This window comes from Lepidochelys kempii, chromosome 4 (genome assembly GCF_965140265.1).
Source record: "Lepidochelys kempii isolate rLepKem1 chromosome 4, rLepKem1.hap2, whole genome shotgun sequence".
Classification (NCBI taxonomy): Eukaryota; Metazoa; Chordata; order Testudines; family Cheloniidae; genus Lepidochelys; species Lepidochelys kempii.
In genome coordinates, this window is record NC_133259.1 from 12,325,832 (window position 1) to 12,338,502 (window position 12,671).

The 12,671-nt window shown below is 40.2% G+C and overlaps 1 protein-coding gene across 5 annotated transcripts in view; it reads right to left on the reverse strand.

Moving 5' to 3' along the window:
- The window catches only part of SLC4A4 (solute carrier family 4 member 4), a 261,671-nt gene that overhangs the window by 161,763 nt on the left and 87,237 nt on the right, over nucleotides 1-12,671 (reverse strand). The window lies entirely within an intron of this gene.

Genomic DNA, 12,671 nt, shown 5'->3' on the forward strand with positions numbered 1-12,671 from the left:
TAGTAAGAGGAAAAGGGCTCCCATGTAGAATGCAGATCACAAACATCTATTCCCTCTCTCATTAATCCGAGCAGATTCCTTTCACAATTGGATACGGCTCTGGGAAATAGTAACCCTAAACATCTTCACCACAGATCTACTTAATTGAGATCCTAGTCAATGAAATTAGAAATTTGTCTATCATGTTCACAGAGCAGATAATAAAAATACCAGTAGAACATGTCATGTGCATAGGCAGCTGCATACAACTTCAAAAGGGATGCATTATTAATAGCCTCCCGCATGCACATGATTATCAAGCTGCACCAGAGTGACTATTTAATGCATTATGAGCTTGATCTTGTGCCCACTGAAGTCAGTGGCAAAACTCCCACTGATTTCAATGGTAAGGGTTGAGGCGTTTCATCACTTCACATGGATATGAGTTTGTGTATGTTGTACTTAGATGTTAATCTGCAATTACCAGTCTCCAAATTGCTATTAGGAACTGGGAAATTTCCCTTCCCCGATCACTTTTTTTCCCAGACTCATCAAGTTTCAACTTAAGCACTGTGAAAGACAGATTTCAGTAGCAGCCGTGTTCGTCTGTATCCGCAAAAAGAAAAGGAGGACTTGTGGCACCTTAGAGACAAACAAATTTATTTGATGTATCCGATGAAGTGAGCTGTAGCTCTTGAAAGCTTAGGCTCAAATAAATTGGTTAGTCTCTAAGGTGCCACAAGTCCTCCTTTTCTTTTTACTGTAGTACCTATGCACTATAGCACATCAGATCTTTCCCCTTACAGGCTACAACTGCAGTTGCTAAACCTATAAGTCAGGAATTGTTCACCTGCTGCTTGTGTCTCATCCTTCTGAGACAAGAATGAGAGCACAGTGACACACTCAAAGATGGAACTGAAATAACTTCTGGCTTTTTCTCTGAAAAAAAGAAATGGTTCTTTCCCCTCCTCCCACACACACACCCAACTCCAGCTCCAACCCTCTGGCTGCAATAGGCAATTTTATGCCTATTTAATTCCTCAGAGCATCTCACTATAAACTCAGACTCATCAGTGTCTATTTGTCCTGTTCAATCAGTCTCCACATAGGCCCTGACCACTTCAGCACTTAGGAAGTCTTCGTTAGTTACTGTTTAACCAATTGCAGGCACATGGAAAATTTTCAGTTTTGTTTCTACATCTTTAATATGGGCTGAGTCTGAGCTCCATGGTGTTTTAAGCAACATCTCCTGCTGAAACTGAGCCACTCTGCATCACTACATGCATCTCCAGGAGTGCTAAATGTCTATTACACCCAATGTGTTAGCTTTTGCTCACCTCTCCTCCCCCTCATTTTAATTGTTTAAATGTTGCCAAAACCTCATCAGCAGCAGACATGTTGGGGAAGCGGAGTGTTAATTATTATTTATAATGGTTCCAAGAGCCTTACTTGTGTGTGACAACATCACAATGTGTGATCTGTGATGATGCCTGGAGGTTTGAAATTCTGAGCTGATCTAATTTAAAGCACAGCAAAGAGATGCTGTCTTCATATAGTATCTCACTAGCTGGAACTCTGAGGAAGCTCAACAATTCAAATTCATTACCAAGAGAGTGCTAAGTAAGCACTGAAGGCTATCACACAGTGTGAATGGAGAATTTTGATTTGGTTTCATTTTGCACGGACTTTGCACAAGTGCAAATGATGCACAAGGTGCCCGATGTGAGAGGCTCAGGCTAGATTCCAGTAGATAGAAACATGGAAGAACAACAGAAGAGCCACCCAAGAAAGGCTATGCAGACGTGAATCACATTTCAAGTCTAATCATACGGCCAACAAATCATTCTTGAACATACTTATTGTGATGTCCTCTTTGCATTCATTATGGAAATTATCTAGAGCCGTAACAGTTAATACTGGCCATTGCTCTGAATAGTTTTGCGTGTGGCTCTTTTGCACGGCTGGAATAAAGTACCGCACTGTGACACTTTAGGAGTTACCATGGGAGAAAAACACCCAGAAACATACAGAAATGTGTAGCAGTTACATCAACAGCATCTTCCTTCATAACAATTTGTATGTGCATTTTGTAGTTTAAGATAGATTTAGTCCAGGATTTTCAAACGAACCTGAGGGGGTTAGGCACCCAAATCTCATCGAATGTCAACAGGAGTCAGGCACCTAACTTTCTTTAGTGCCCTTAGAAAAATCTTAGCCTCCCTACTTTTGTAGCTTTCTGCAGTCTCAGGCAGTAACAAACTGCCCCTTTGGCTGCTGAAGGTTAAGTACCACTTCCGAAAGAGTTACACAGCCAAATCCTCAGACTCTGACTCTCACAAATCTCCCAATGCAAACATCAAGGAGAACTTTGCTATAGTAAGGGCCACGGGATCTGCCCCACAACGGTGGCTGCAATCCCCAAGTTAATTTAATGCGTTGGCATATTTGTCCACATAATTCCTTTCTGTAACTATGTGATGAAGATGCTTATTTAGATCTGCACCTGGTAGCATGGCATTGCATTCCTTCATTCATTCCTTATTTAAAATCTCTACAGATGCACATGCTGGCTACTTCCAGTACTAAGCCGTTTGCCAGAGACTGTCCGGCCACTGTAACGGAAGTGTCACTTTGTTCCAATCAGTACGACAACCCTGAAGTTGCTGGTGGCTAAATCTTATTGAGGGAATTTTTCCTTCTCTCTCTCTCTGTCAAAACAATTTAAAAAAAATAAAAAAACCATTCTTGCCTCAGTAGTTCACTAAACAGCAGTGCCTACTGAGACATTGACACTATGAAGTGCTTTGCTTCCTGCTTTGGTGGTTTCAAAAATGAATAACCATAACTTTTGTTTTTAAGCAGCTCAGCACCGCCAGCAGCACCCCACCTCCAACTGGCTTTAAATAAAGAAACTCAGGATTTAACTTGTTCTCAAAAGCGTGGTGACATTTCTGCATCTTCAGCTCTTCACTGGTTTCCCCATGCAACAGCGAGTGAAGTTCAAGATTCTGCCCCCATGCTTTGTTCTCCGCTCCACAGTCTCTCTCCTCTCTCATCTATTTTGTCACTCACTAAACCTCCAAAGAACTTGATTAAACTGGAAAAAGCAAGTGTGCTGGTTTGTTGAAGAGTACAGCTCAGGGGATTGTGCCTTCAGATGTACGGCTACCCTGAAGCAGAATCTAAACTGCATGAACAGGACATTACGTCTCCTGAATTACCATATACCTCTGTCATTGAGAACTCAGCAATCTGCCCAACAGATGCTGGCATACACAGAGCAAAGGCTTAATATATTTTGATTTTGACCCTGTTAGGTAAGTCCCTGATTGATGGCTGATCTTGCAGAACTAATTAATGAGAGTCAGGGAGATAAACCAGCAGGGTATCACACAGCAGGTATCGATGCAAATGTCAGCACCAAAAAAAGCACCTTTGAGAAAGGAAGAAGAGCTGAGATAATAGGAAGACGTGTGAAATGGAGGAAAAAACCAACCTTGGGCAATGAAATGTGAACATATAACAACTAAACATTCAGGATGTTCACTTTGCCTTGAGTGAATTTGAACACACCAGACTGTTTTTAACCTCTGGTTCTACAGCATGGGGAAGGAGAAGTTACTTCGGGCTAAGCAGAGAATAAACACACAGGAACTGGTTCAGTAAGTAACTATAGTTGATTCACTGAGGGCTCCTACAAACTCAAAAGATTTGCTGATTTAAGTATACTCCTATAGATAAAGCAGCAAGGAATCCTAGCCTGGATGGATAGCGTATTCCAGTTGGGGAAACAGAAACAAGCTAGACCAGTGTAAGGCACCTTTATATTTATATAACTGTGTCCACATGAGGACTTTACCTGTAACTATGTCAGTTAAAACAAAACAAAACAAACCAACATTATACCTCTATCCAACAAAGTTATACCAGTAAAACTAGTATAGACCAGGCCAGCCCTTAGTAAGTGGCTATATTATAATTAAGTCCAATACCCTCAGGGGAAGGATATTGCCAAAAATTAGCAATTTATATTTCTCAGCTTCAGAAAGGGGGATTTCAAGAAAGTGAGAAAGCTTACTCAGAAGGCCCTAAAATCAAAAATAAGAAAATTTAAATCCACAGACTCAGCAGAAAGGTCTAATTCAGCAACCATAAATGCATCAGAAAAAGTATGCATTCCACTAAACAGCAGAGAAAGCCAGAAAGGGTGAAAGGTATTGTTAAATGGCAAAATTCAAGAGGTAATTTGAGCCACACAGATATCCTTCGGCAAATAGAAATCCAACCCAAGTTTAAGTCAATAGAAAGAAGCAAAAGCTTTAGTAAGTGAAAGGTAAGATGGAAATTAAGACCGTTAAGAGGGAATTTGAAAAGCAAACAAACAATTTCTTGTCATTTGTGTTAATGTCTTTGTCTAAGTATATTAGCAGAAAGAAGCCTGTGGGAGAACTGGTGGGTCTGCTGGACCACCAGGAATTAACGGGAGCAAATTAAGGAGGAGAAGGATTTTGCGAAGAGACTAAATGACTTCAATCTTCATCACAGAGCTTGATGCCAGACTCACTTTTTTCAAGTACTGTAATAAAAGTGAGGCACAACCAGAGATTGGGGTGCCTAAAGAAGAGGAGCTGGAACAACTTATAAAGCAAGTAACAAGTCACCAAGCCTGTAGACTATTCATCCATCAGAGACCTCGCCCAATACTCAAATTTTATCAAGCTCTGAAACATTCTGTATAGTACAAAGTTAAAAAACTCAAAATTTACCCACAAATGGATATTCAATCAAGCCAGCACATTGCATCCCTGGGTGTCACCCACTTAATTAGAAATAAAGCCCAGACAATATTTTTGTCTTATTTCTTTTTGTTTTTTAATTCCCGATATTGCCTTCTCAAGGTTTTATGCTACTCTGATCAACCACATTAAGGTTTAAAGCGCACAAAGTTGAAGCACCTTTATTTGTCTTCCATTATTAAAAATACAATGGATTTGAGCTGCCTCAGCTTGTTTAAACTCACACAGGCCAGGGCTGCTGTGATTAAAAACAAAAGCATTAGTGGGGTTCTCATAATTAAAGCAGTATTTAAGCAACCTTTTCTTTTGAGCTCTTTACTGAAACTTTAGCAATTATCTCTATATGTAATTGCCCAACATTTAATGTTTAAGGAAACATATTACAAGTAATTTACATGCAGTTTTCTAAACGCTTTAGGGTTAATTGGTCTTCTTGTCCTGCATTAAACAGTTTGTTAATTATTAGACACCAGTGAGGGGGAAATGACTGGGAGGTCATTTTTGATAGCAGTTTGGACTGCATGGAGCAGCTATGGGTAATTAGTGAAATGCATGCGGGTTGCTCTTGGCACCAGCACTGACCTTATGATCAACCCTTTGCTTGGGCCTAATGCAGGTAGGTCATGAGTGAGCAGGATACGCTTACTACATCATGACCTTTGCTTTATTCTACCTTTCAGAGGAAGGACATCGGAAGAGTTTCCTATTGACTTTAATCACTTAAAGCATGTGTATGCACGCGTTTGTGTGAACAAGGTAAAGACAGATCAATGAACGTGGGTTTGAGAGTGTAAGGAGGAGAGAGAAAATATGGACGATTACCCTGTGCATTTTGGCAAAGAGGAACAAAAATTATGTCAGAAAGAAAAAAAGATATTGTTAAGGCTACACCAGACAAAATGTAATAATTAGGAATAGGGACAGTGAGAAGGACCAAGATGGACTTTTTCCAGTGGGTCATTGCTCAGGTAAAGGAACTGTCCAGGAGCCTCTCTTCAAAACTGGTGAGTTTAATTTATTCCAGACATTTTTGGTTTTATTTGGGGTTTTATATTTTTCGCTGTTCTTCAGAAATGTAAAAAGCCTGACCCAAAACCAATTGAAGTCCTCGACGGTAGGAGTCCCACTGAACTCAGTTGGTTTTAGATCAGGCCCTATGGAAATTCAAGGCTTTATGAAAGGTTCTGGTTTGATGGCCCGGGAGAAAGACCTCTTCTAATTATCCACACATCAAATGGGTAGCGGGCGTATGAGCTTCCCCACACTTCCAACCCAGTCTGTTCTCTACCTCCAAGAGGGAAAAGGGAAGTCAATGCCCCAGCTCTTCTAGTCTCTGCCCTGAGACTACCACCCACCATCTCCTACCAACCATCAAGCCTGAACTCTAAGTAGCTCTTATTCCAATCTGCCCATCCCACTACCAAAAAAAAAAAAAAAAGTATAAGTAAAAGAAAATTAACTATTTCTGTGAGTGTAGAAGAGGAAATTTAATGCTCCTGTTGAAACTGCACCCCCAGTTACCAAGCCCTGGTACAAATATAGAATCATAGGACTGGAAGGGACCTCAAGAGGTCATCTAGTCCAGTCCCCTGTACTCATGGCAGGGGGATTGTCACACCAAACCTCTACTTTGCCAGCTCTAATATCTTTTCTTCAGCACTGGCCAGTGCACAGTGCTATCACTAACTGATTACACAGATGCAAAAACAGGCTTTTGTACAACAAAGGAATATACACATTGAGCTTTTCGTTGTTGAGCAAAACAGCTGGAACCTCATCGCAACACACAAGGCAGAAAGGGGAGGGAATTAATTTCTACTGAATGAAAAAGGGTAAGTCAATAGGAAGCAAAAAAAGTTATTTTCATGGATCTACAACCATTGCAGATTGCGTGCAGTTAAAATGTGATAGCTTTAAAATATACTTCAGCCATCTTCTACTACGTTCACAACTTCTAGTACTTTACACATACTTGTTTAAGCATTTAGGGTGACATTCACTCCTCTCTTCTCTGCACAGCCGCTGTTCAGGGGGCTCTGTGGGGTCTGTCGGAATGGAATCCATAGGCCTCTCATGGCTATTCTAGCTTGACGCAGAAGCTGCTGCCCTTCTGCACCCCTACGGCTGAGGAGGTTGTGTCAATCCAATAGTCCCTCTCTTGGCCCTCATACAACACTCTGTGCTGACAGAGCAGAGTCTGCTGCGGAACCCAGTTAAAATGTGCCTCCAAGTCGTAAATCGAACGACTGCAGGCCCTCCAGTGTGCAGGGCCATGAGTGTGCCCACCATGCCTACATGAAATCCTCCCCAAGATTATATTACGATTAATTCACACTTGAAGCAAAATTTACCACCTCTATGGTCCAACTTCGTAAGCACCGACAGAGAAAGGAGGGGTCTAGGGATAATTATTTTCCCAGTGGCTCTTGCAGCCTTCATTTTCAAGCTCATTGTGCAACCAAAGTTCAGAAATCATCAGCAAAGAAAAGTCCAGTTGGTCTGGAAATACAAAGGCTTTGTTTCAGTCCTGCTTTATTTGGGAGGGCTGCACAGTGCTTTCCTTCTGGGCCATCTCATGTGTTCAGTTCGGGACACCACTCAACAAAAACCTCACACAACTCTCTATCAATACAGAACGAGTAAAGAGATGGGACGCTGAAGAGATTAGACGTTGAAGAGACTTTGTTATGAAGAAAAACAGTAAAGTTGGGACTTTCTGGTTTGTTGAGGAGATCAATAAGAAAGGACTTGACAGAAGTTCACAAAATGATTAACAGTGAATTGGATATTCTGGTTCTTTCATACGAAAGAGCAAGATAACATTAAACAAAATTTAAAGGCAACAAAAAAGGAAAATTCTTTTCTAAACAGCTAATTAACCTGTGGAACTCTCTGCCACAAGACATCATTGAGGTCGAGAGCTTAACAAGAATCAAAAAAGGATTAAGACACTTATCTGAGTGCTGAGATCATCAACAGTTCTATATAAAGGATGAATTATAAGGGATATAAACCCTCATGATTAAAGGCATCTGGTAGCTACTAACTAAAGAGTGTTAGGGGGAAAACGTTCACTATGGGCAGTTTATTCCCTCATTGTCCTCTGACAGGGTTTCTTGCACTTCCCTCTGAAGCACCCAGGAAGTTATTTGTCTTGTCCACTGTCATAAGAACGGCCATACTGGGTCAGACCAAGGTCCATTTAGCCCAGTATCCTGCCTTCCGACAGTGGCCAGTGCCAGGTGCCCCAGAGGGAATTAACAGAACAGGTAATCATCAAGAGATCCATCCCCTGTCACCCATTCCCAGCTTCTGGGAAACAGAGACTAGGGACACCATCTCTGCCCATCCTGGCAATAGCCACTGATGGATCTATCCTCCATGAATTTATCAGATACCAGATTAGATAGATCACTTATCAGATCCAATAGCCTAGTTCCTACATGCTGGATTAGATAGCTATCTTCCTACTCTCCAAGTAATATTTTGTATAAGAAAGAGGGCACTGGAAGAAAAAGGTCCACATTTTATTGGCTCCTCACCTATCCTTTCCCTTGTAAAGATGGTGATACGATCCCTCTATCCTGGCACCCTCCCCCTATTGTAAGGAAACTCAAAACAAAATGTACACAATAGAAAAATGCTCACCTTATTACATAGAATTCCAGCCAATCTGGCAAAAGGGAAAGAGCTAGATTCCGACACCCTTATTCACACTGTACATCACCTTACTTTGCAAAAAAGTCCATTGAAATCAATGAGGCTTCTTGCACAATGGGTCTAGTTACACAATAAGGAACTATTCAGCATGAATAAGAGTATTGGAATCTGGCTACATGATAGCAGAGACCAAAATTACATTGCAGATGCAAAGCAATGTACCCTACTCTACATTCATCCTTGATTCTCTATTCCATTTCTCTCCTGTCTCATCTTCCATCATTTCCTTTAGGATGGTGCTTTGGACAACATTAGTGAGATCTAATTCCCCTTTGACTATGATGTCTGCTACCCTAAAATTAATGCTCTGCCAGGATTCCAGATTAATTTTTTGTAATGGAGAGATGGAGAGAGAGAGAAAACTTGAATGTCTGCTTTCCAAGTCCATCATCTTCACTGTTTTGATGTTCTAGTTATTGTCATTTTCATTTAACATAAGCAGATTTTAGTTTTTCTAGCACATGATCTTTACAGTACTTATAGCAAACACATATTGCAATGCCATTCTTAGTTTTTATGTTGAAATATTGTATTTAAAGCATCAGTAAAACAGTGTCCCCTCTTCACTGTCCCCCCCGTATGAAAATAAAAAGCATCCTGTATTTTAGAATGATAATTGCAGGATCAACAATGTCTGGGTAATTGGAGAAGGCCATGCCATGAACGCATCTAAATAAATAAAGATCTCTATAACACACTGCTAAAAAAGCAAAATGAGGTGAATGGTATCACATTTAGTCCAGAAACCACCATGGCAATTGGCCAGCCACATATGAGAGGAAGATATGAAAGATGGCCTGCACACAATGCCATAATAGGATGGCAAGCAATTTATGGGCTGCTGGCAAAATAGATTGGAAATGAAATGTTAAAGTCGGATGGATTTGCGGGGTTATGTAAGACCAAAGACAGAGCTGCTTGACAGCATCACAATGAGGCCTTCATCTTTGACTACCGGGAATTCAGATCCTTATTTTCCCTATATGGTCCTAATTCAACCCAAAACGATTTGAATCTTATGGGAACGGCTTATGAAATTCCAGTGACATCAAATCTAAATCCCGATTCTTTATCTCAGCCTTTAACCCAGTTTCCCAACGCCATCCTAAAACTACCCTGGCCCCTGCTCAGAACACTGCCTTCCTTTGCCGCTCTCCACACCTCTATTCTGTATTGCACAGTGTTAAGTCTAGGAGCTGAGATCAGAAAGGGTGGCAATGAAAAAGCCAACTTTGTGTTTTAAAAATATTCACACAAAAACATTGCATCAGACTTGTTACAACAACTCTGCTTTTCTTCTCTATATCCCCCGCTCTCAGCGAGAGCTCAGCAACTCACTCCCCCCACCCAGACCACAAGGACCCTAAATACTGGTCTATAGCTAGTGTTTTTATTAATAATAATAATAAAAAAAGTTTGGCTAGCAGTAGCACCTCACAGTTCCAATCAGGGCCTCATTGTGCTAAGCACGTACACACACATAATGAAGTGCCTTGGAAGTCTTCCCTTGCCCCAATGAGTTTACAATCTAAATACCATGTTTACTACTGTACACGTCAGACCTCTTGCTGACAAACAGGAACCCTTTTTCTGCATTTTGAACTTTTTAAATGCGGGAGGTGCATTGGACAGTACCAGGTGCTGTCAGACCATCACAGGGCTGACGTCAAAAGATCTCTCTCAAGACGGGAACGGGCTCGGGAACACAACAAACCACAATACCACAATTTTAGTTTCAATTTTAACCATCTATAGCAGAAAAATAACTCCCTAATAGTGTGTAAATGTTCACTTTGTACATGTTTTCAACAGGAGAAGACAACAGGTGCTATTGTAACAGCAGACACATGTCCCTATTCACCACAAGTACTTGACCAATTGTCATACCTGTTTTGCAGATTTCTTTCAGGCTTTTTCTCAAGTATTTCCTCTGAGGAGGTGGGAAGATTGTGGAGAAAATGTCTTTAGCACACGTAACCACATCTTTGAACCAGAAATGGATACCAAACCCAAGATTTTCAAAAACAGGAACCTAAAGTTAGACTTTTAAGCCCATATTTAGGCATATAAATAAGGGGCATGGTTTTCAAAAGTGCTGAACATCCAAAAGCCTATTGGGAATTGCAAAGGGTGCTCTTCCCCTTTGAAAATCAAGCCTTTTATTGAGGTACCTCTACATATGGATTAGGAGCCCACATTTTTGAAAGTGCTTTAACCAATTTGATCTGGAAAAAGCAAAGCAAACTTAAGTCACTTTTTTTAAACACAACCCCTGAAGAGAAAAACAAACCTTTTCATTTTCTTAAATGACACAGTCACTTAAGTAGTACTAGTCTCCTTAACTTTCATGAATACATTTTTTAAATTATTTTTAAAAAATTTTATACATGCCCATAACTGTATTTTACTTTAGATCCTTTGCAGTTCAGGAGCACAGATACCTGTTCTGAAATTTTAGACACTCAGATAAATAAAATAAATTCTGCAAAGATTAAATTCACATCTAAGCTTAGAAAATTATTACGCACACCTACTTCAGTTGTTCAGAGTAGCTTAGAATTTCTTACAGAAATAAACCAAGAGCTCTGTCTATTTTGTTTTTTTAAGAGGACAAGACCATGAAGAGATCATTAATATGTGATCTTTATTTATAAAAATTATTCTAAAGCAGGAGCAGGATGCAGTATATTGCTCCAATATACACACACGGAGGGTCAATGGGTCATGTCAGCTTGCAGACCTTCCGGTAGCGCTTACTAGAATTACAGTATGAAGTTAAGCAACCTCATTGTATGTTGCTCGCTAAAAGTTTGAAGCACAGCAACTGAGCAGGACCCAGTTAATGCAGATATTTAAAGGGCTCTGTCCCAGTGCCAAGCATCTAGTTGGGTCTTACAAGGGTCTCTTTGTCTTGGGCTCCCCCCTCCCAACACATGGGAAACTTTAGAAATTCCCTTACCATGGAGAACAACTAAACTGAGCTACTTGGTATTATTAGCTCTCAAGGTTAGTTTGCTGTTTGAGCCAAGACATATTTTCAGTACTTCTCAGTACTAAAAACAACCTTCTACTTTGTAATCGCTTGCCTTTTATCTTTAATAAGGGATTAAGGGATATTTTTCCAGCTAATACCTTAAAATCCAGATAATCATAAAATCAATCAGTAATACCCTATATATGTTAATTACTCATTTTCTTCTCTTCTCTCTTTGGCACACTGTCAATCATGTACATTAATTTGTCTATAATAAGGCTGCAAGTCAAAATCAATACAGGAGCACTCCTGGCCTCTGGAAGGTCACAGGTTTAGAGTTTTGGCGATCACAGAAGGCGTACTTTTGTGATGACAGTGAATAAAACTTTTCCCTGGGTGTTAAGATGTGCTGAACTATTCAATTTAAAGATCCACTCCTGCAATCCATCCACATGTGTAACTTCCCCCGCTTAGGTCAATGAAGAGCAGAGCTAATGGGATAGGAGACAAACTCTCCAGTTAGCAATGCAGATATTCGATTCTCATCTTGCAAAATATCATGGCCAGCAAAATGTGAACCTATACTAATTTTAAGTCTTGTATAATAGTTTAGATTGGGTTTTTCAAAGGACAATAAGGGAGTTAGGTTCCATTGAAAGTTTCATCCTTAATATGTTCAAGGTCTTGACTTTGCATATTTTTAAAAAACACCAAAGTTATGAATTTGAACACAGCAGATTTCACTCTTAATATCTGTCCAGTAGTGGAACACTTCCATTAAACAGAAGAATTAAGCATCTGGGGGCGGGGGGACTTTTATTCTGTATATTGATGCCATGACATACATGTTCTATTGGGCTGGATCACTTACACTACAGGTTACATCAAGTGGGGAAAAAATGTAAAACATCTGTCTTGCTACTGTTATAAGTAGCTAACTAATTCTTAAAACTGTGAAAGGAGGAATGACGGAGACACACAGAGATATCTGTACCTGTAGCTTTTCATTGCTTACCAAGCCTTCAATATTTATCATCATTTGATGGTCTGGGGTGCTGGATAGTGGGGATATTTGTTACTGGGAATGTAAATATACTGCAGCTGGATAGACAGTTTGACCCTAAAGCCAAGACCACCTAACACCGGGCCTGATGGGAAAACAAAAAACAAAAACACACCTACAATGTTTTCGTGAGTTCATG